Here is a 22,794-nt window from a genome sequence, read left to right on the forward strand (position 1 = left end):
ATAATAATCTGTTTAAGTTGTCAGCTCCTAGGAACGATAAATCTAGTTCCTAGTTGGAATCAACTTATTCTTCAAATAAATCTTTTTGTTTCTTGTTTTATTTGACCATGTGGCTAAATTTCATTGTATAATTTTATTTAGAGGTCTTCTACATTCATATTCAAGATTATTTTAAATTTGCCTTGTACAGTGAGTGGTATCAGGGTTTATTGACCTAGTAAAGTGAATTGGTAATTTTCATATTCGAAATTCTGAAAGAGATTGGATGCTGGAGTTATTATATGTTCTTTTAGGAGACAATTTAGGAGAACTGAGATTAAAAACACCTGGGCTTAGTAGCTTGGGGTGGGTGGGGTGAGAGGCTAGACCTTTGTCTACCTTAACTATATCTTCTATGATGATTGTCTATTCAGATGTTATATCCATTCATAAGGCAATTTTGAAATCACTGATGCTCCAAAGAAAATCTGTCCATGGATAGTGTCTTAGTCAACACCGGCTACTGTAACAAATTGCCTTTGACTAAGTGGCAAACATTTATTTCTCACAATTTTGGAAGTTGTAAAGTCCAAAATCAAGGCACTGGCAGACCCACTGTCTGGTGAGAGTCTTATTCCAGGTTTGCAGATAGTTGTCTTCTCTTTGTATCTTCACATGGTTGAAAGAGAAAGGGCTAGCCTTCTTCCTCTTCTTATTAGGACACTCATCTAATCATGGGGGCTCCAATCATGGGGGCTCCAATCTCATGAAGTCATGAACTTCCAAAAGCCTATCTCTTTAGGGTTTCAATATATCAGTTTTGGGGAGACCCTGACATTTGGTCTATAGCAAGTAGCAATATCTCCACTCAGTGATACTCTTAACTTGTAAATGCATTCTTCAAGTAATGAGTCTGAGGGATGCCTGGGTGGCTCAGTGGTTGAGCATCTGCCTTTGGCTCAGGGCGTGATCCCAGAGTCCCAGGATCGTGTCCCACATCGGGCGTCCTATGTGGATCCTGTTTCTCTCTCTACCTGTGTCTCTGCCTCTCTCTGTCTATGTTAGTCATGAATAAATAAATAAAATCTTTTAAAAAACAAAACAAGTCTGAGATTATACAAAGATTTATCTTTAAGCATGTTTATCTCATAATTTTCAATAGAGTAAGATTAGAAACAATTACCCTGGTTAAGTAGATATTATATATCCATTAAAATCATCCTCTAGAAAAACTAATTCTTATATGAATGGTAGATTATACAAATTTAATATTGCTTTTCTTTGGATGTTAGCATTAGAATGACTTATTTTTCCTTTTATGTCTGCTTTCTTCAAGTTTTCTATAAAGAACGCGTTTGGTTTTTTAAACAAAAGTCAGAAAAGCAATGGTTGAGTTTAATTCAATTAAACAAAACAAAACAAAACAAACCTGCTGGGCACTTCCTATGCTCCAAGCACCACGTAGAAAATAAAACAAATCAGTGCTCACCACTTACATAATTCACAGCCTAATGAGGAAGACAGCTAAAATATTATACTTCAAAGAAGGCAGAATGGGATAAATACTGTGGAAATCATGAGTTTGGGGACATTCTGATTTGGCCAAAGGCCCTATTCCCTTTCTGTACTTTGGATCTTCATGGTAGATATTTTAGGATAAGATTATTTTAAGGTATTTATAGGTAAGGTTATCGGATAAAATGTAAGACACCCCATCAAATTGGAATTTAAGATAAACACATGCTTACTTACACTAAAAATCTATGTTATTTATCTGAAATTCATGTTTTACTGCCCTAAATCTGGCAACCTTACTTTAGGAATAAATAACATTTTGTAAAAATAATTACAAAATAACATTTTGTAAAAGGCAGGATTTTAAAGTACTGCCTGTGTTACCAACTAGACTTGTAATCTTGAACATATCAAGATGTTGGAGCTAAATTACCATAAATATCTTAAATTACTGAATTAGCAGTAATAGAGTAAATGAGAAAAATTAAGATTCAGGGATATTAGTTACATCCCCCAAAGTCCTAAGTGTATAATTACAGAAATACTACAAATGGGTAGGGCGGCAGACAGTTGTCATTTTAGCACTTGCCAAGAAAATTTATTGCATATTAACAAATTATTTTCCAGTGAAGTTTCTAGATGCATTCATTTTAGGTAACAAAAGTTACTTCAAATAAAGCCAAGAACCATTTAAAATACAGTGATTTCCCTTTGTTATTTATATAATATGATTTTGATGTCAGTAAAATAAACCAAGTGACTAATAAAAGTAAACTTATGAGAAGTGGTTATTTAAAAAGTTCTCTATGCCTAACATTTATTCTAAATCAGTAGGTTTCCAATGTCTTCTTGATGTTTAATAATTATCTGATTCAATTAAAATTGGATTTAATAAGATCATTATTTTTTTCTATAAATACAACTTTGTTCCCCAGGATAAAATTGTACGTACCCAATGTGACGGGTTAATTTCAGATGTCAACTTAACTTGTGCCAAGGGGTACCCAGATATTTAGATAAACATTATTTTAGCTGTTTCTTTAGGGTGTTTTTGAATAAGATTAACATTTAAATCATTAGACTCTGTAAAGCAGAAAAACAGATTGCCCTGTATAATATGCTGGCAGTTGAAAAACTGATGAGAGCAAAAGGCTAACCTTCCCCAGAGTAAGAGAGAATTCTCTGGCCTGATGACCTTTGAACTGCAACATTTGGCTCTTCCTGGCTCACCAGTAACTTCTCTCTTTTGATTCAAACTGGGACATCAGCTCTGCAGATCTTGGGCTTGTCAACTTCCATAATCACGTGAGCCAATTTAGGACATAAAGTCTATTGGCTGGAATCAGCCTAATCAAAGTAATTGTAATCCAAGACCAACTTTATATTATTATTCATCTTTAAGATAATGGTTTTCAGCCTTCTTTGTTCATTAAAATCATTTGAGGCATTTTTTACAGTGTGGGCCGTTCTACAAATTTTGATTTGATTGGTCTGGGGAACGGCAGAGGCAGAAGTTCCCTGGGGATTCTAACAGAACCAAAGATTAAAGCCACAGGGGCATTAGTTACCCTGCCCACCACATAACAACTGCTCACCATTCTGTTAGTCAATGCAGTGCCAGCCAATTTTTCTAGGCCAAGAGTTGGTTATTTCAAAGCTCCTCTGGGAGAGTTTATTCGATACCATAGAGGTCCTTTTTTCCCCTTTAACTATTGTGCAAATTCACTTGATACTGTAATTCCCATCCTTTTATGAACAGAATGTTCTTATTATAATACTCTTATTTAAAAAAAATAAGTTAAAAAGCCTAGCCTTTTTAAAATCACTAGTAGGAGGAAACCAGGTGGGAAAAGGGGAGGAGTCATGTCAGAACACCTCTGTGCCAAAAGTGTCCCCATATTCATTCATTAAATTTACTTATTTTTTCAATTCAACATACAGTTCTGGAAATACCTATTGAGGATTGAGACTGTGTCAAGTGGTGTTCTAAACATCCACAATACCTCATCGGATAAAACAGGCAACAATCCCTGCCCTCACAGAGTTTATATTCCAGTGTACCTCTAAAATATACCAGGCTGTAAACTATGTCCTATGCAGATAAAATCACATACAACACAGTCCTTGCCCCTTCACCCAAGAAAACCATCATTTGTAACATGGCGACTTTTTGTAGATGATGAAATAGTGACTTGCTTAAATTAAAATCTGTAGACACTGAAGTCAGGACTCCGATCCTTCCTACATACCTTACCACCTCCCTATTATCCATGTCTGAAAAATTATTGGTGGCTGTCTTCAGCAATAAGGCATTACCATAAGTTCTTGAGCCGAAGAGTAGCATTATTAAGATGATGTTTGAGAAATCTACTTCTAGCCCTAGTGTTTGGAAACCCAGATGTTCAGAGAGCATGCTGCATGTACAATCTGAAGTGGATCAGGTGGGACAGGACAAGAAGTAATGGGGACCTAAGCACAACAGAAAATGGTCTTGGAACAGTGGGAATCAGCAATTTTTGCACCGGAAGCTTTGGGAGATGTTGCTTACTGTAGTCTGCCTGAAGTTGGGACGAAACTGAACAAACAAGATGAGTTTGGTGCTTTGGAAAGTGTGAAAGTGCTAGTGAACTCTACTCTCTTCTATCAGGAGAAGTAACTGAAATTAATGAAGCTCTTGCAGAAAACCCAGGACTTGTCGATAAATCTTGTTATGAAGATGGTTGGCTGATCAAGATAGCACTCAGTAATCCTTCAGGACTGGATGAATTAATGAGTGAAGAAGCATATGAGAAAAACATAAAATCTATTGAGGAGTGAAAATGGAATCCTAAATAAACTAATATGAAGCGAAACAAAACAAAAAAAACTAGACTAGAGGGGTGAACGCTTGACACCAGAAGAAGTTGAAACCTGGGTTTGGGAAGCTCCAAGGATGTCTCCATCACCCTTATGTTTAGGTCAAGCCCAATTAGGAGGCTACCTCCAAATGAACTCCACACATTGAAACTGACTTTCATCACTGTTGTAAGTCACAGCTCAGGTAGAGAGGGTGCTAAGAGACACAGAGTACGTGTAGCATGAGGGGGCACCTGCTCTTGCCTCTGTGCCATCCACGAGGAATGACTTGTAGGAATGGTTTTCCTTCCCCCGCCACCAGAAAGGCAGGTGCTTTGTTGCTCTGGCCTGCATTGTCTTCCTCTGTAAATGCAAGGTGCTGAATCAGGGGATTGCCAGGGTCCTTTCAAATGCTAACTGTCTATGAGTCACTTCTTTATTCTATCTATCCAGAATTTCAGGCCTGTCTCAGACCGGCAGTTTAGAGGTTAAAAGGCTGCAAAATGAGCCTGAACCTCAGAGTCTATGACCATCCTTCACTCTAGAGAGGAAGAGCAGGATTTGGTATCCAAAGTTCTTACTCATAATGGGAGTACATGTCAGCACCATTGGTAATGATGGACTCAGAATCAGGAATCATACTTAGGCCGTGTGTATTGCCGGCCAGTCCCTGTGCTGGTGGTATTAGAATGTAACACTAGCAATTTGGTGGTATGAACAAGGAGACAGCTTTTGCTGCTTTTAAGTGATTTTGAAATACGTTTTAAAAATCTATTAAAATGTGGTCGATCCTTTAGAAGTCATGATTTTGAATTGTGTTTAAATGTATACTTGTTATGATTTACGAGTTTACGTCTGAGTTAGGTACATGACGCTAGAGGTGGCAACGTGCATATTTCTACCATCACAAATGGAGATCAGAAAATGTTACTCATGTGAAAATAAACATGTCTGACACTGAAAACTCTCTTTTCTCTCTTGTGTAATGGAGTTTTATTGAGCTTTGGCAGAAAAACAAAGAAGTCTGCATTCAGGCTTGGGGAGTAAAGCTCATTCACAAACCCTTTCAAAACCTACTGAAAATGTCTACCGAGATGCCCAATCTTTAAAACCTCTGTCATTTCTTGCTCTTATGCTTCTATTTGCATAATTAGCTATCACTCAGTTTTCAATTCATGTGATTGTTAAAAGCCACTTATGAATCTGACTTTTTATATGGGTTACAAGCATCTATTTTCCTGCTCTGTTCATACAGGGCAGGGACCCCTTTATGATGGAACTGAAACACAGGCAGATACTTAATATGTTTCGTTTGAAAGAATTATGATCCAATCTTTTTGTAAAAGAAGTCAACCAAGTACAGTTTTTGCTGCTTGGTTGCTGGAGCTTATTTTTGGAATTACATCTGGGTTGTGCCTAATGCAGTGATTAGATCCTACCTATAAAGATATCTCTGGTGGTCATATCTAAAATCTAGTTTATTTAATTCTTGAATAATATCAAAATTCCTAAATTTCACTTAGCCTAAGGGATTTTTCCACTTGCTTCAAATCTGAGCTTTGCCACAGACCACTCTTTATCTCCTTTGTTGCAAATGTGCAATGAAGCATTCTTAGATCACCAAGATTGGAGCGATACACCCCAGACGGTCAGAAGTTTAACCTTTGAGAATGCTGTGAAGGGCAATCCAGAAGAAAAAAAAAAAAAAGAAGAGGGAATTCCTCATTCTTCTCAGGGTGTATGTAAGTTGAGAAAGTAGAGGGGAAAATGGGGATGCTCTTAAATGCATCAGTTCTAGGACCAACGCACTGGGAATTACCAGCACCTGATATTTTTTCCTGCACTTATTCAACCTTGCCAGGGGTACTAGCTGCTCAATGACATATCAGATGACATTTAAAAAAAAATCTTATTTTAGCTTCAAGGACTTGGCTTGCTTTGAGGCTATTGCTCTGGAGCCTTTAAATGCAAATGAGGGAAACCCCAGGTTATAAAGCATCTGCTTCTGCAGACAGGTTTTCAATCCTGTTACCTTAGCAACATTTGCCCTTGTATTCCACAGGCCACCTTGACAGCCTGCATAATGTAACTGGCAGAAAGAAAGCGCAGGGGGTGCCGTTGGGGTGGGGTGGGGTGGGCACGCAGGGTGTAGCATTGGTGAGTGGCTTGGGATCCTTCACATACTGTCCCTGCAACAAAAATAGAAACCTCATTTTCAGCAATAAAAAGTTTTTTTTGGGGGGGGAGATAAAAACGTTGAGATTATAGATATATATATCTCAGAACTAGCTGGACCTGAGAGAGCATAGATTTTCCGAAAATATCCTTCCCACCAGCCGTGCTGCAGATGTGTCACTGAAGCTCAGCCAGGCAGGCCATCTGCTGCAGTGTTTCCCTGGAAATTCCCAGCGACGCCCCTCCCGGCGCGCCCGCCGCCTCCCGCGCTCCAGCCCCCGCCGCCGAGGAGCTGCCCGTGACGTCGCTGCCGCTAGCGGGAGGGAATCCCAGCCCCTGCGTGCCCCGGGTGGAGCCGAGCCCGGTCCGCTCTGGATGCTGGGCACCTGGGGCTTTTTACCATAAAGAATCACAATAGCAATATGCAGTCCGTCACAGTGCGCAAAGCACGCTTTCTAACACATTCTAAATTCGGGATAAAGTGACGCCTGGGGGGGCTCAGTGGTTGAGCCGCTGCCTTGGGCTCCGGGCGTGATCCCGGGGTCTGGCATCCAGTGCGCATAGGGCTCCCCGCAGGGAGCCTGCTTCTCCCTCCACCTAAATAAAATCTTAAAAAAAATAAATAAATAAAATGAATTCGTGATTAAATATATATTATATATATGATTATATATCATGAATTTATATATAAACAATATATAAAAACAATGAGATATACATTGTTATATATTAAATATATGTTTATGATATATATTACATATATATTAAACATATAGGTATATATGTTATGTTAAATATATATCGTTTATATATCTATAAACAATAATGAGATTTATCTGTTCAAAGAGTGCTAGCCAACAGTACCATCGTGGCAGCCAATCCTCCTCCATCGGGAGTCTTAACCTACCGCCTATGGACTCATGAAAAAAGAAATGATTTTGATTAATTACTTTTAAAAAATAAGAGTAATGAATATTTTCGTATCTATATATCGTTGTTGTATTGTAGCTTCTGCAGAAAATTGAGATGCAAATCTCAGATGAGCTATAGCTACGTGGAGACCTACGGCAAAACGATGTTTTAGCTAGTGTGCATTTTGTCATTCCTTGCGTGGTAGATGAAATAAGGCTTTACCCAGCTTGATGCACAGTGGAGGAATGGGACCTGCTTTCTTTCCTCCCTCATATAGAGAATTAACCTCTGGATAAGGTTGAAAATATGGGCAAAGAGCTGCCTTTGGAAGATTGTATTACCTCTAAATGTGTTTAACTCATATGTTCAGAATCATAGCAAAAAAAAAAAAACTAACTAAAAATAATAAAGTAAGCTTTAGTAATGTTGAAGTGGGACACATAAATAGAAATAGATATTCTTGGAGAACTAATCTCTTACTCAAGAGCTGTAGATAATTACAGCTTTATTGTCATATTGTTTTTAGGCAGTAAATCACAATAAAAATCGTAAATTCTTAGGGAGTAACTTAATATTTTTGTTTTGTTTTCTTCCAACAAAAATGAAGGTGATAACAGCATATATTGATTGGGTACTGACTATTGGATACTCATCAGCATTTTTTGTTGTCATTGTAGATTTAAATATGAGTACATGAATCAATCTATTGTGTTGGTATTGCTAGAAAAGAGCCGTATTTTTTTAATTTTTTATTTATTTATGATAGTCACAGAGAGAGAGAGAGGCAGAGACACAGGCAGAGGGAGAAGCAGGCTCCATGCACCGGGAGCCCGACGTGGGATTCGATCCTGGGTCTCCAGGATCGCGCCCTGGGCCAAAGGCAGGCACCAAACTGCTGCGCCACCTGGGGATCCCAGAGCCGTATTTTTTTTAAGAAATCAGTCTAAAGGGGAAAAAATTAATATACACTTTCATATTTTTTTGTTCTCAAGGATATTTAGTGTTCTGTTTATATTTAACATGTTCCTACTCTCACATTTGTAATTCTTTACCTTTTTGTAATTCAGATCTTTATTACCAAAATGCATTTGTCCTTTTCCCCATGCAAAAAGGATTCTTTTCACATTTTCACAATTAAGCTAATATGCCAATATGGGACGCACACACACACACACACACACACACACACACATGTCCTTCTTTCAGGCCACAAAGAAGCCATGGTTATGTGTATAGATCTTTTCAGTAGTATTTATACACAAGAGTCTCAAAAGATTTTTCTGGAAATACTGCTTGACTTCACATTCCTGCGAAGTGCTAGCTCTATGTAAAAAAGAGATTTTTAAAAAGATTTTAAAATGAAAATGAATACAGGAGCTCTTACAAAGCTTTTTTGAACTTAATCTATTTCTTAACTCATTCCTTTCCTGCCTCTCCAGAATGCCATGGGGAAGTGTTACTGTAAAGCATTTGGAATTTAGAAGATTCTATGTAACTGCTAGTTAAAATTTTCATTATTTGCAAGGTTTAATTTGTGAAATGAATCTTTCAAACTTTAATCCCTTGAAGCAGTAAGGACAAAGAAATGTTGACCCACTATGAATCCTGTTTTCTCTGCTCTTCCCCAGACACATCAGGGTAGGTCCATCTTCTTCAAAGCCATTCAGCCAGCCCACAGCTTTTGTCTTCTCAAATTTTTAATTGCACCATTTATCTGTCAGCTATGAAAATCTTTGATTACATCTCCATCGATTCCTTTCATATATTCTCCACTACTTTTGCAACACCACACTTGTCTGTGGAGTCTTCTGAATCTTCTGGATCCCTGGGCACAGAATTTTCATGTGCCATCACCAGGTACAAGGTGAGACCACTTGGAGGGAACCACTCTGTCAAAAATTAGGAGAAAGTGATCAGGCAAAACAGGGCTTGACAGATTTGCTTATATAAATAGATTCTAATTCCCTTTTGCTGGGACACCAAGCAAATAAGCAATGTTGCCAATGTGAGAACAACTTGTATCCAAGGTATTCAGTCAGTCACAGACAGAAGAAAAACAATGGCATTCTCTCAAAGATCAGATATTTCCTAATGGGAAACTGTGTTGTTATCTGTTTTCCTTTGCTTCGGATGCCAGATAGGAGAAAATAGCATGCATTTGTTTGCCGAAGAAATCATATTGAAGAGAAAACGAGCATAAATAGAAAACACCTGACAATTACAGAAAAGGTAATCCAATTTCTGATTTTTTGGACAAGATACTAATAAAGGGCATTTATAGAATGTTTAAATAAATCCATTTTCTTAAAGCAAGAAACAGTTTTCCTCTGAATGGAAGGTACAGTGCAGCTGATACTTCGTGTTAATGTGAAATAACTTGGAGTTTCCCTTTGATTGCATTACAAAGACATATAAACACCTTGCTACAATTAGGTTTAAATCTTGGAAAAAATAGAAAAGCATTTTTAAGTTTTCCACCAGAATTTTCAATGTCACTCAACAGGAGGACATACGATGCTATTTCCATGACCTTGGGCAAGTCACTTAACCTCTAAGAACCTTGGTTTCCTTCTTTTCTTGAAAATACAGAATAATACTTGACCTTGTCTGTCTCTATTTTTTTAAGGTTAAAAGGGCCAATATAAGTGAGTGGGCTTTTGTAAATAGTTGTGTACACATCTGATTCACTGTTACGTATCTTTACACCTTCTGTGCTCCTGCTTCAGAGGCCATCCCTTGTCCTTGTCAGCTGTGTGTGATCATGTTGCCCTCTAGTGTCTGCAGTTCGAAGAGACCCCAAAGAAGCCTTGAGAGAAAAAAGTTAATGGATTCAAGAGGGAAGGGCAGGAAAGGGAAGCTGGTGGTAGAGACGTCTAGATATAAACCAACCACAGTGGTAGGAACAATGAGCAGCAGCTTATTCTGAGGAGGAGATCCAGGGCACTTTGAGAGAGGAAGAGAAGAAATAGGATTGAGAAAGAAGTGAGATGGAAGTGACTCTGGAAAGCTCAGTGGCCAGGGAGGCGGGGAACTGGAAACACCGGACTCTCTCTAGAAAGCTCTGGCCTCCATAACCAGCCCTGTAAGTGAGATCATTGAAAGAAAGGTTCACCAAAGTGCCTTGCAAGAACACAATTCTTTGAGTCAGAGTCAGAAGATGAGAGAGAAGCAGAACAATAAAAAAGCAGTATGAAAGAGAAGTATTGAAAGGGCCACTGCAGGAGCACTTGGATGGCTCAGTGGTTAAGCATCTGCCTTTGGCTCAGGCTCAGGTCGTGATCCCAGGGTCCTGGGATCGAGTTCCTCATCAGGCTCCCTGCATGGAGCCTGCTTCTCTCTCTGCCTATGTCTCTCCCTCTCCCTCTGTATCTCTCATGAATAAATAAAGAAAATCTTTAAAAAACATAAAATAAAATAAAATGCTAAGTACTGTGGCAATGTAAAGTACTGTGCATTCCTAAAGAAATGTGGAAACAATGGGATGCCTGGGTGGCTCAGTGGTTGAACATCTTGCCGTCCACTCAGGGTGTGATCCTGGGGTTCTGGGATCAAGTCCTGCATCAGACTCCCCTAGGGGAGCCTGTTTCTCCCTTTGTCTGTGTCTCTGCCTCTCTCTGTGTCTCTCATGAATAAATAAATAATCTTTAAAAGAGAAAAGAAATGTGGAAATAACAGAAATTTTTTCCAACCCGAAGACCAGCACCTAAAATTGAGTTTTCCTTTGGGAGCCTGTGTCACATGGCATTGTCCGTGACATTGCCCAGTAAGCGTATTTTCCAGTGGACAGAAAACCTGCCATTTCCCGAGAGCTATTAACTCTGCCAAAGAGTTTTCCATTAGCAAGTGGACAAATCAGTTACAAATCAGTTACGGACTGGACTGTACCTCTTTATTTAAATATTTTCCTTGTATCTACCCACTTCCTTAGTCTAATAGCTTCTCTGTACCTTTCCACATAGAAAGGAAGGAAAGTGACACTTGTCATCTCTGTGCCATGTGCATCCTAATAGCTCTTCTTCTAACCCCGCTGTCTGCCCACGGATTCTAAAACTATTTTGTGGGGCCACCAGGTGGCAGTTAGGGCAAATGGTTTTTGGCTTCTCCCTGTAACCTTGGAGAAAGCCAGGTGATTCTTAATGGAGAAACTGGCCCTAGAAATAGAAACGTTATTCTTCAGTACTTGGAGGTGCCAGGCCCGGGGCTCTGTGTTTTCACACATAATACCTTACCCAATCCGTGCGGCAACATGGATTAAATAGAGCCATTAGACAGATGAAGGTAAAGAAATGGGTAATAAGGCATCATTCTTTTTTTTGTATATTTTTTAATTGGAGTTCGATTTGCCAACATATAGTATAATACCCAGTGCTCATCCCATCAAGTGTCCCTCTCAGTGCCCGTCAACCAGTCACCTCCAAAACCAGTCACCCCATCCCCCCTCCCACCTCCCCTTCCACTACCCCTTGTTCGTTTCCCAGAGTTAGGGGTCTCTCACATTCCATCACCCTCTCAGATATTTCCCATTCATTTTCTCTCCTTTCCCCTATAATCCCTTTCACTATTTTTTATTTTCCTTTTTTAAAAAAGATTTTAGGGATCCCTGGGTGGCGCAGCGGTTTGGTGCCTGCCTTTGGCCCAGGGCGCGATCCTGGAGACCCGAGATCGAATCCCACATCGGGCTCCCTGCATGGAGCCTGCTTCTCCCTCTGCCTGTGTCTCTGCCTCTCTCTCTCTCTCTGTGACTATCATAAATAAATAAAAATTTAAAAAAAATAAATAAAAATAAAAAAGATTTTATTTACTTATTCATGACAGAGACAGAGAGAGAGAGAGGCAGAGACACAAGCAGAGGGAGAAATAGGCTCCATGTTGGGAGCCTGAAATGGCCCTCGATCCGGGGTCTCCAGGATCACGCCCTGGGCTGAAGACAGCACTAAACCGATAAGCCACCCAGGTTGCCCTATTTTTTATATTCCCCGAATGAATGAGACCATATAATGTTTGTCCTTCTCCGACTGACTTACTTCACTCAGCATAATACCCTCCAGTTCCATCCACGCTGAAGCAAATGGTGGGTATTTGTTGTTTCTAATGGCTGAGGAATATTCCATTGTATACATAAACCACATCTTCTTTATCCATTCATCTTTCGATGGGCACCGAGGCTCCTTCCACAGTTTGGCTATTGTGGACATGGCTGCTAGAAACATCGGGGTGCAGGTGCCCCGGCGTTTCATTGCATCTGTATCTTTGGGGTAAATCCCCAGCAGTGCAATTGCTGGGTCGTAGGGCAGATCCATTGTTAACTCTTTGTGGAACCTCCACACAGTTTTCCAGAGTGGCTGCACCAGTTCACATTCCCACCAACAGTGCAAGAGGGTTCCCCTTTCTCCGCATCCTCTCCAACATTTGTGGTTTCCTGCCTTGTTAATTTTCCCCATTCTCACTGGTGTGAGGTGGTACCTCATTGTGGTTTTTATTTGTATTTCCCTGATGGCCAGTCATGTGGAGCAATTTCTCATGTGCGTGTCGGCCATGTCTATGTCTCCTTTGATGAAATTTCTGTTCATGTCTTTTGCCTATTTCATGATTGGATTGTTTGTTTCTTTGCTGTTGAGTTTAGTAAGTTCTTTATAGATCTTGGATACTAGCCCTTTATCTGATACATCATTTGCAAACATCTTCTCCCATTCTGTAGGTTGTCGTTTAGTTTTGTTGACTATTTCTTTTGCTGTGCAGAAGCTTTTTATCTTGATGAAGTCCCAATAGTTCATTTTTGCTCTTGTTTCTCTTACCTTCATCGATGTATCTTGCAAGAAGTTGCCATGGCCAAGTTCAAAAAGGGTGTTGCCTGTGTTCTCCTCCAGGATTTTGATGGATTCTTGTCTCACATTTAGCTCTTTCAACCATTTTGAGTTTATCTTTGTGTATGGTGCAAGAGAGTGGTCTAGTTTCATTCTTCTGCATGTGGATGTCCAATTTTCCCAGCACCATTTATTGAAGAGACTGTCCTTTTTCCAGTGGATAGTCTTTCCTGCTTTGTCGAATATTAGTTGACCATAGAGTTGAGGGCCCATTTCTGGATTCTGGATTCTGTTCCATTGATCTATATGTTTGTTTTAGTGCCAGGACCACACTGTCTTGATGATCACAGCTTTGTAGTGCAGCTTGAAATCTGGCATTGTGATGCCGCCAGCTCTGGTTTTCTTTTTCAATATTCCCCAGGCTCTTTGGGGAGAAGGCAGAGCCAGAAAGTGCCAGTGGAATGTGGAAGAACCGGAAAGTGCCAGTGTGAATCCAATCTCAAATGATGTTACACCAAAGCAGAGGTCATTTCACTCCAGCACAATGGCTGAAAACTGCAGATAGGCCAACAGTAGGCTGTGTTATTAAAGTGATTTTTTCAAAGGATTTTAAGTTTTCAGATAAATTTGATACCCAGTATGTTCCCTTTTATATCTCTCCTACCTCTTGATATTCCTACCATTTTACATTCTTTACTGCTCACATAGTTTGTGATTTTTCTCCTTCCCTAGTTTGACTCTCTCCTTAGCTTTCAGATTCCAGAAATTTTACTTCTTTTTTTCCCCAAAATTAACATACAGTGTTATATCAGGGCCCGATGTACAATACAGTGATTCAACAATTCTGTACATTGGTCAGTGCCCATCGTGGTAAGACTGCTCTTTAATTCCCAGCACATCTCTCCACCCACCTCCCCTCTGGCAGCCACCAGTTTGTTCTCCAGAGTTAAGAGTATGTTTATTCATTTGTTTATTCATTTGTTTCATTTTTTAGATTACACATGTAAATGAGATCATATGGTATTTGTCTTTCTCTGACTGACTTCTTTCACTTAGCATTATACCCTCTTGATCCACTCATGTTGTTGCAAATGGCAAGATTTCATTCATTTTTCTAGCTGAGTGATATTCCAGTGTGTGTATGTGTGTGTGTGTGCGCGCACCACATTTTCTTTATCCATTCATCTATTTTTAGACACTTAGGCTGCTTCCATATCTTCACTATTGTATATGATGCTGCCATATGCATAGGGGTGCATGGATCATTATAAATTTGACTCCTTTTAATAAATGAAAGAAGTCTTGGTGTGCACCTGTTCAGGAGCCTGTTGTACTAAAGACTGAAGAAATTGTCCTAGTTTCCTTACTGCTTCAGGTCCTTATATAAAAGTTCTGAAGTAAAATTAAGAATGGGACATGTGACTCATTCCCTTGTCTAGCTGCTGATTTGGCCAGTTTTTCTATCAATATTTCAGGCTCCTGATAAAAAACAAGCTAAAGCTAATTGTTTTTCCTTTCAGAAGCACATACTATTTTAAGCCTAGAACATCTATTACTCAAATTTGGCATAAAAATATGCCACAAATTCATTATGCATATTCTGGAGGCTGCTAATGGCTTACTACACATGTCACAGTATTCTGGTTGGCAGACATTTTAGGTGACTTTCTCAGTTCATATACTTTATTTCAATATATGTTTCAAAATCAAAGTCAGAGGATACATTCCTTTAATAGACTTGGTTTTTGATGGCATTTGAACTTATCTGGTGGAACAATTGATTTCTGACTCCACCACTACTTTCTCAGAAATTTTCCAAATCATTACATGAAACTATCGAGGAAAAAAAATTTCTAGGTTTATCTTCTCTTGTGTAGGAAAAGGTGTTTTCCATTTTTGGAAAGCACTTCCTCTTTTCATGGGGCATGCCAATTGATTATAAAGTTTTTCCTGATAGAAGTAGCACAGAATAGCAAACATGGAAACCGGGGAAATGATTTTGCATGCAATATTTTGTCATCTAGCTGCATTCTATGGGAAATAAATTTTCCCCATCAAAATGTCAAGTTGTTTGACTTCACAACAAATGAGGAAGTTCATAAATGTAGAACAATAACTTGAGAGTGCTGCTGAGTTCCAGTTATTCTATCCTCTATCATAGCAGCAAAATGTAATGTGTCCTACAAATGTCCATACAGCAATTTAGTCACCTGGCTTTCTTTCTTTTTCTTTCTTTCTTTCTTTCTTTCTTTCTTTCTTTCTTTCTTTCTTTTTTTTATTGTTTCAGAAAATAAGATTCTGGGTAAATATTCTGGAATGTGCACACTGTTACTGTTAGTACTTGTGAGGATTTCTGTCAAGGGTTATTACTTCCTTTCTCCTTTTAGGCTGGAGTTTTCTTGAACTGAGTTGTTTGGACAAAAGACATACATTTCATGAATTCCAGCTATGGGAGTCTTTCCCTCACAGGATTGTGCTTACAAGAGTGAGGTTTAGTGAACATACTCATGAGCCTTGTAACATGTTCCGAGTTTTCGCAGAAGTGTTTCATTCATTTATTAGTCAAAGACTAACACATTTACAGCGACAAATTGCATTATAAGCTTACTTTCTTTATGAATGCATTAGTCCTACTACAAAAGCAAGAACACAAATCCCGTAAAGTAAAATGTACTAAGGAGTGTAACTTTTTTTTTAAATGCACAGTCTGGGGTTCCTGGATGGCCCAGTTAGTTGGGTGTCCAGCTCTTGGTTTCACTTCCAGGTTCTGATCTCCAGGTTATTGGATTGAGACCTATGTCCTTGAACTCCCCACTCAGCAGGGGGTCTTCTTGGGATTCTCTCCCTCTGCCCCCCCCCCCCCCGGAGCACTCTCTTTCTCTTCTCTCTCTCTCTCAAATAAATAAATAAATCTTTAAAAATGTGTATGATCTTGGGATTATTTTAAGGAAAAACTGGGCACCTATCTTGGGAGGGTTCAGTCTCAAACTACATGAGGGAGTTAGAGGTAAACTATTAAAATACTTGAGAACTAGCATTTTTGAGCCATAGGGAGTGAAGTCAAACATTTCTCCATTTCTCTTCCTTTCTGAATTTGGGGTTGAGGGAGCAGGGAAGAGAGGGCAATACTGGCCTTTCTTTTCAAGGGAGTAAAGGTTAGCCAGGACAAGTATCTTGAATCATTAACATCCTATTTCCCAGGAGTGACTAAATTCAAATCCATCAGTGGAATACATGCCAGGACCCTCTCCCCTTGTTTCCGGCCCATGCTTCTTAGGAATGTGCTCAAACAACCACTGCATTCCTGATCGCCACCTCCAGGTGACAAAAAGGAAAAATGAGTAGCAGTGAACCAGAAGAGGTTAGATCATCTATTTTATCCTAAAAACTGTTTGGAGAGAAGAACCTTTGGTAAATTAGCAAGCACAACGGTAATACAGATATATAAGATGTTAACAACATTCAGGTATATAATGTCTAGAAGTCTTTATTCTGGTCTCTCTCAGATATTAAGAACTCTTGAATTTTAACATTATGATTGGGTACTTACACTGTGATTTCTTAACATTACTTAATACTCATTTACTATTTTTTTTTTCAAAAATCTAAGTAAAGACTTGGGTGGAATGACATGTACTTACATCAGTGTCAATGGAGATTAGAATTACTGCTCTTATTTTTAAAAAATAGAATTTGAATAAAGTTCACTCTTAACAATTCCATGTAATGAATAGTTAAGTAGCCACAACGAGGTAGGGTTCAAGTGGGTAACTTTGAAAGTCTTTTCTAGTTTTATTTCTTTTAGTTCTAATTTTCAATATTAGCCTGAGTATCTGGTTAATTTTAGTATAAAAAAAATGATGCTCAGGGCAGCCCCGGTGGCTCAGCAGTTTAGCGCCGCCTTCACCCTGGGGTGTGATCCTGGAGACCCAGCATCAAGTCCTACATCAGGCTCCCTGCATGGAGCCTGCTTCTCCCTCTGCCTGTGTCTCTGCCTTTCTCTCTCTCTCTCTCTCTCTCTCTCTCTCCCTCCCTCCCTCCCTCCCTCTCATGAATAAATAAATTAAAAAAAAACCTTTAAAAAAATGAAGCCCAACTGAGATATGACTCTACTTTCAATCTCATAATGACATTAGTTATATGCAGTTAGGTTTTTTTCACTTAGCTTTTCACATATGAATGGGCTAGAGAATACCTTTGTCTTTGCCACATAGTACAGTATGTCAGTCCATAAGATTGACTTTCCTCATTAGCCCACAGTCTGTCAATCACTGTGGTGTATGTGAACCAATAATATTACGCCCTAATTTACGTTATAGAATACTGGAAGTAAATTTTATTAGGCCCATATGAAAGAAATAAAAAACTCCCACAATTGAGACATATACAAATATGTGTGTGTACATATAGATGTCATAGTTTATGTATATGAGTTATGCAAGTGTATATATTCTCCACTAGGTCAAATTTCCTCTTATCCTACAAACTTTCCTTTAGGAATGAGTTTAAATCTTCTGTTTGTGAAACCAAAGAGAATTTGCCACTAGTGAAATACTTACAAAGAAATGTAGGTAAATAATTCAAAGGACTGACTCAGACTTAAGACAGTTTGATGGTTCTTTCTGTACCAAGAAGCACAGAAAATCTCAAAGCAGGCTTGTGCTAACTTGGTGGAAAAAAATCTTTCCTTGGGAGTGCATGATCTTCGATAGGAAATGCTGCAGAAACACCTTGCATCACCAAGCCAATTAGTGCACCGGAAAGCCCAATGATGTTTCCTGTTGGCAACCACCAAGTGAGAGAACTGGAAGGCTACCACCTCTGCTGAGTGCCAAGGCCCCAAAATCTTGCAAGGAACTAAGTGGCGCGTGCCAAGAAAATAGCAAGTGCAGGAAGGAGCAGATAATGCAAGGTTTTGTGTCTCTCCTACAAATGTAAATACTCATTTACAGGGACCAGTTTCAGATTGACAGCTTCAGGATTTGTGAGGATATTGTTAGCCAGAGTGCTCTTGATTGGGCAAGAGGAACAGCAAATGACAATATCATGAGGGGGCCTGGGTGGGTGGGAAACTTACCCATTCCTGCTTTTGCTGTAGCAGTGTGGGAATGGGGAGAGAGCCAATGGTTTCAAGGCAGCTTCTAGCTTCCCTCTGGCAAACAGCCAGACAAGCCCATGACTGTAACATCACCCTCTCCCAGGTTCTAAAATCTCTTTATTATGAACTTCTTGAGATCTGTAAAGTGCCAAATGCCTTTGGCCAACAAGAAAAATACAGAATCGATGTCGCCAAGACATCAGCCACATAAGTCCTACTCTGATTGGTTTGGGAACTTGATGCAATTTAGGATTCTGTAGACACATTTTTCCCCCGATAATGGAACACACAGTCATTGAGGGAGTAGAGGTGGAGGGCAGCCCCCATCTTACAAACACTCAGATATAGCCATCCTACCCCCAAATATTCTTCAAGACCAAAGCTGTGAGTCTGTCCCTAAGCAACTCAAACACACTGCCTGGAAGTTTTTACACCTTTTGCTATCTGAAATATGCCACATGGAAATATATTATTGCTAATCAGGGAAACTCTACATGGCTTCAGAAGGTACCTTAGTGGGAGTTTAAGTTTGATACCTTTCCTTTTAACATTTAGCTGGAATCAGGTATACTGAGAGCTTGCTTTATAACTATGGAGCATGGGAGAGAAGGAAGGCTCTCCTTCCCTAATTCTCCAAAGAAACATGCTAAGGTGGGCTTTGGGGCAGCCAGTGATTCCTGGAAGAGAATACAAAGGAAGTTACAGAAAGGGAGATGGTTATAAACAAATTTCTCATGACTTGAAATATTGCTAATGTTGTGTGCTTCTACAACAGGGAGTATCTTCCTTCCTTCCTTCCTTCCTTCCTTCCTTCCTTCCTTCCTTCCATCCATCCTTCCTTACTTCCTTCCTTTTCTATACCTCTCATGCCACTGCTCCTAGGACCTAGAAAACCCTGGAGTGGTGGGAATAGAGGCTACCCACTGGGAGAGTAGAGATTGGAAAATAGGGAAAATCAGGGAAATAAATCCTAAGAGAAATAGAAAGTTCCCAAAACATTTTGAGTAGAGAAAATGAATGAATTGAATACAGAAACAAAAGATAGTAGAGGTTATCCTAAGAGTGCTAAGAGTACATAGGGAGGACAAAAAGGCCAGGATTTATGTCACTGAAGTAGAAATCGAGGAGAAAAAAAAGTATTAATGGTGTGTCAGAGATGTTAAGTAACAGGATTTTTGACCGATGGAACACAAGGGGCAAAGGAAAGGAAGGAGTAAAGCATGACTGAGGTTTCTTGCCGAGGAAACAGGTGAAAGAGAAACTGTCTAACAAAACAGAAGAGTTGGAAGAGGAAACTTATTTGGGGCAGAAAATAACTTATTTTAGATATTTTGACTTTACTAAATTTATGTGTTGTGTCTTAGGGCTCAGTCTCAAATCTTGGTATAAAGTAACATATTGTATAGAGAACACTATTAACTTGAAGGAAGTACATTTGTTTTGTTAAATGTTAAAAATAAATTAAAAGATATTTTATGTTATGATTCTACTTTGTGAAAAAAATTTTTGGATATATATGTAGAAAGGAAGATTTAATATTATATACTCTGGCTTATTAATGATAGTTGTGAATAGTATTATTTTCTTTAGTTTCACATTGTTTTGCCCAACCTTTTCATTGTTCTACCTTGAAAGTAATAGTTTTCTTTGGAATAAAGCATTTAATGTAAAAGTTAATGTTTAAAAACCTGATAATTCAAATTATTCAAATTGCTCTCATGGCCAAAGAAAAGATAGTTCCAGGAACCCTCCTAGAACTCCGCAAATACTTTTGCAGCTCAATAAAATTGCAAGGATGAATAGTTTTCTTTTTCTCCAATTGTTTGGTATCTTAAAGATATCATGATTATATTTTATGAACCTCAAATCAGAATATATGGCTTAGAAATAAGACAAATTATTAAAAATTGTGCCTGAAAATTTTGTGAGTAGAATGGGAGGTATAGAATTGCTCCAAGGTTTTTTTTTTTTTTTTAAGATTATTTTATTTATTTTATGAGGGAGAGCAGCTGGGAGGGGCAGAGAGGGAGGGAAAATCTCCAGCAGACTCCATGCTGAATGCGGAGCCCAACATGGGGCACAATCCCACAACCCCAAGATCACAACCTGAGCTGAAACCAGTAGTTGGACGCTTATCTTACTGCACCACCTCGGCACCCCTAGAATTGCTCCCAGTTTAGAGCTGTCGAGGATCTTACTGGTACTTCATCACAGGGAAAGAAACCTGGTTTCTCAGATCATGAAAGACCAGCAGAAAATTACTGGGTATTAGCTGGGTTATTAAAATTTTTCATTTGGGGACAGTTTTAGCTGATTGTGGCTATTAAAAATCCCTTAACTAAGTCCTACTTTTGTTTCATCCCTGACTTTTAGCAGGGGCCAGATGAAATAAGCCACTATACATTTTTGCAACATGTTGAAAATACTGTCTAATAAATATAATTTGAGGTATCTTATAATAAGAAGTATATAATAAATATCTTCTATAAGTTTTTACCCAGAAAATTTTAATGGACCTTCAAAATTATTATTTCTTTTTATATGCTAAAATTGTGGAATTTGTCACCATTTTTACTTTTCCATTTGTGACCAGGTTGTTCAAAGCTAATTGTATTACTCACCCATGGTCACTATACTGGCTTCTCTACATATATCATGACTTAACAAAATTGTGTTTCTGTGTGTACCACCTCATTGCCTCCACTTATTAGAGTTGCGTAGTACCCCAAACTCCTTTTGGAAGAAATCGGGAGTGTACGTTATAAATAATGTGTATCTCCACATATGAAGGACAGTATGAAAGTATGCAAATATATTCTAGCATCGTCTTGTAAATAGATAGGATGATATTCTGTTGCCTACACCTCAAAACAAAATAATAAACCCTATAGTGCCCATAAGAGCAGTAGAACCTACTTATAATAGTAGCATTTTTTTTAAGATTTTATTTATTTACTCATGAGAGACACAGAGAGAGAGAGGCAGAGACACAGGCAGAGGGAGAACCAGGCTCCATGCAGGGGGCCTGACGTGGGACTCGACCCTGGGTCTCTAGGATCAGGCCCTGGGCTGAAGGCAGGCGCTAAACCACTGAGCCACATGGGCTGCCATAATAGTAGCATTTTATTGTGCATACATTTCATAAGAGAGACTTTGAAAAATGTCCAAATCTTTATTTTAGTTGCTTAGTTTTGCCATAAACTTCAGGTTTATAAGTGTGTTTATTGGCCTGTGAAAGCATTAAAACTGCAGTATTGGGTCTTTGCTTATAGAAGAAATTTATAGACATAGAATTATCATTGAAATGTTTTTATTGAAGTATAATTGACATGCAATTTTATACTATATTCAGGCACCCTACCCTGATTCAACAATTCTATACATTAGTCAGAAACATAAAATTATCACTGAAAATTTATGTTCAAGAGAAAGTGATGAGCTGGTTTGGAAACTGGTAAAAAGACTGTAGGTGGCCAAAATCTTCCTCTTTGTTACCTTTCTACCTTTGTGAACCTTTGCATGCTAATTATAGGTATTTATAGGGCTTGATTTAACTAAGAGAAAGAAACTAGAATAGGAATAGCTGTTTAGAGGAATGGAAAATCTTTTAGATATTTATGCAATCCCTAAAGAACATGGTGAGTGTTGCCTTTTCATTCTTAGTCCTGTGTTTGGTCTTCATGAGGAAATGATTTCTCATGGATATTGGTGAAGTTCTCTGCAGTTTTAAACTGGCTTTCTTATATATCGTCAGATTCAATGCTCACCACAATTCCATATATATCATCAGATTCAATCTTCATAATAGCCTGTTACTTTAGTTTTTAGTCTAGAAAACTAAAGCTCCAATAAGCTAGCATGTGACTGGCCCAAATTCACAACTTTTGATAGTGGTAGAGTCCAATCAAATCCACGTTGAGGGTTCTCCATTCTGTATTCCCTCCATTTAATGGAACGAGATTTTGTGATGAAATTAACATCAGCAAAAGGTACAGAACAATGACAGTGACTATTCTATATGGCAGAAAGTATGGATCACAGTGGAGTGTAAATTCCAAGGTCCAAAAATGTTGATGAATTTACTCTCTACTAATTGTGAAATCTATACATTGGTGAGTGAGGAAATACAGGGTTGTTGTGTTTTTGTTTTTGTTTTTTTCCAGAGTCATTATTGGCCAACTGTGTGTTCTGCTAACTATTTTTGCTTTCTGATACCAATATTACTAATGCTTGCTTGTACAAATCTTCCCTTCTCCATATACCTCTGTTTGATAATCTCATACACAAGAGATTTTCCTTCAGTGTCTCATTCTTCTTTCCTTGACAGGTATGTTGTAGGAATTAATTAATACTCTTAGTACCATTCAAATCATTGTTTAAAGCATCAATGGATGCTTTACTCCCAGGTTAACACAACACCCTGCCAGATCACACAGAGTAGAGCAAAGAGAGGTGAAAGATGTAATATATCTTTTT

The 22,794-nt window shown here is 38.7% G+C and overlaps 1 protein-coding gene and 1 pseudogene across 2 annotated transcripts in view; both read left to right on the plus strand.

The window, feature by feature from the left end:
* NRG1 (neuregulin 1) overlaps positions 1-22,794 on the plus strand; it is a 1,074,849-nt gene that overhangs the window by 563,287 nt on the left and 488,768 nt on the right. The gene's annotated exons all lie outside the window — the stretch shown is intronic.
* Positions 3,913-4,334, plus strand: LOC129516086 (glycine cleavage system H protein, mitochondrial-like; annotated as a pseudogene).

This window comes from Nyctereutes procyonoides, unplaced genomic scaffold (assembly GCF_905146905.1).
Source record: "Nyctereutes procyonoides isolate TBG_1078 unplaced genomic scaffold, NYPRO_anot_genome, whole genome shotgun sequence".
Taxonomy (NCBI): Eukaryota; Metazoa; Chordata; class Mammalia; order Carnivora; family Canidae; genus Nyctereutes; species Nyctereutes procyonoides.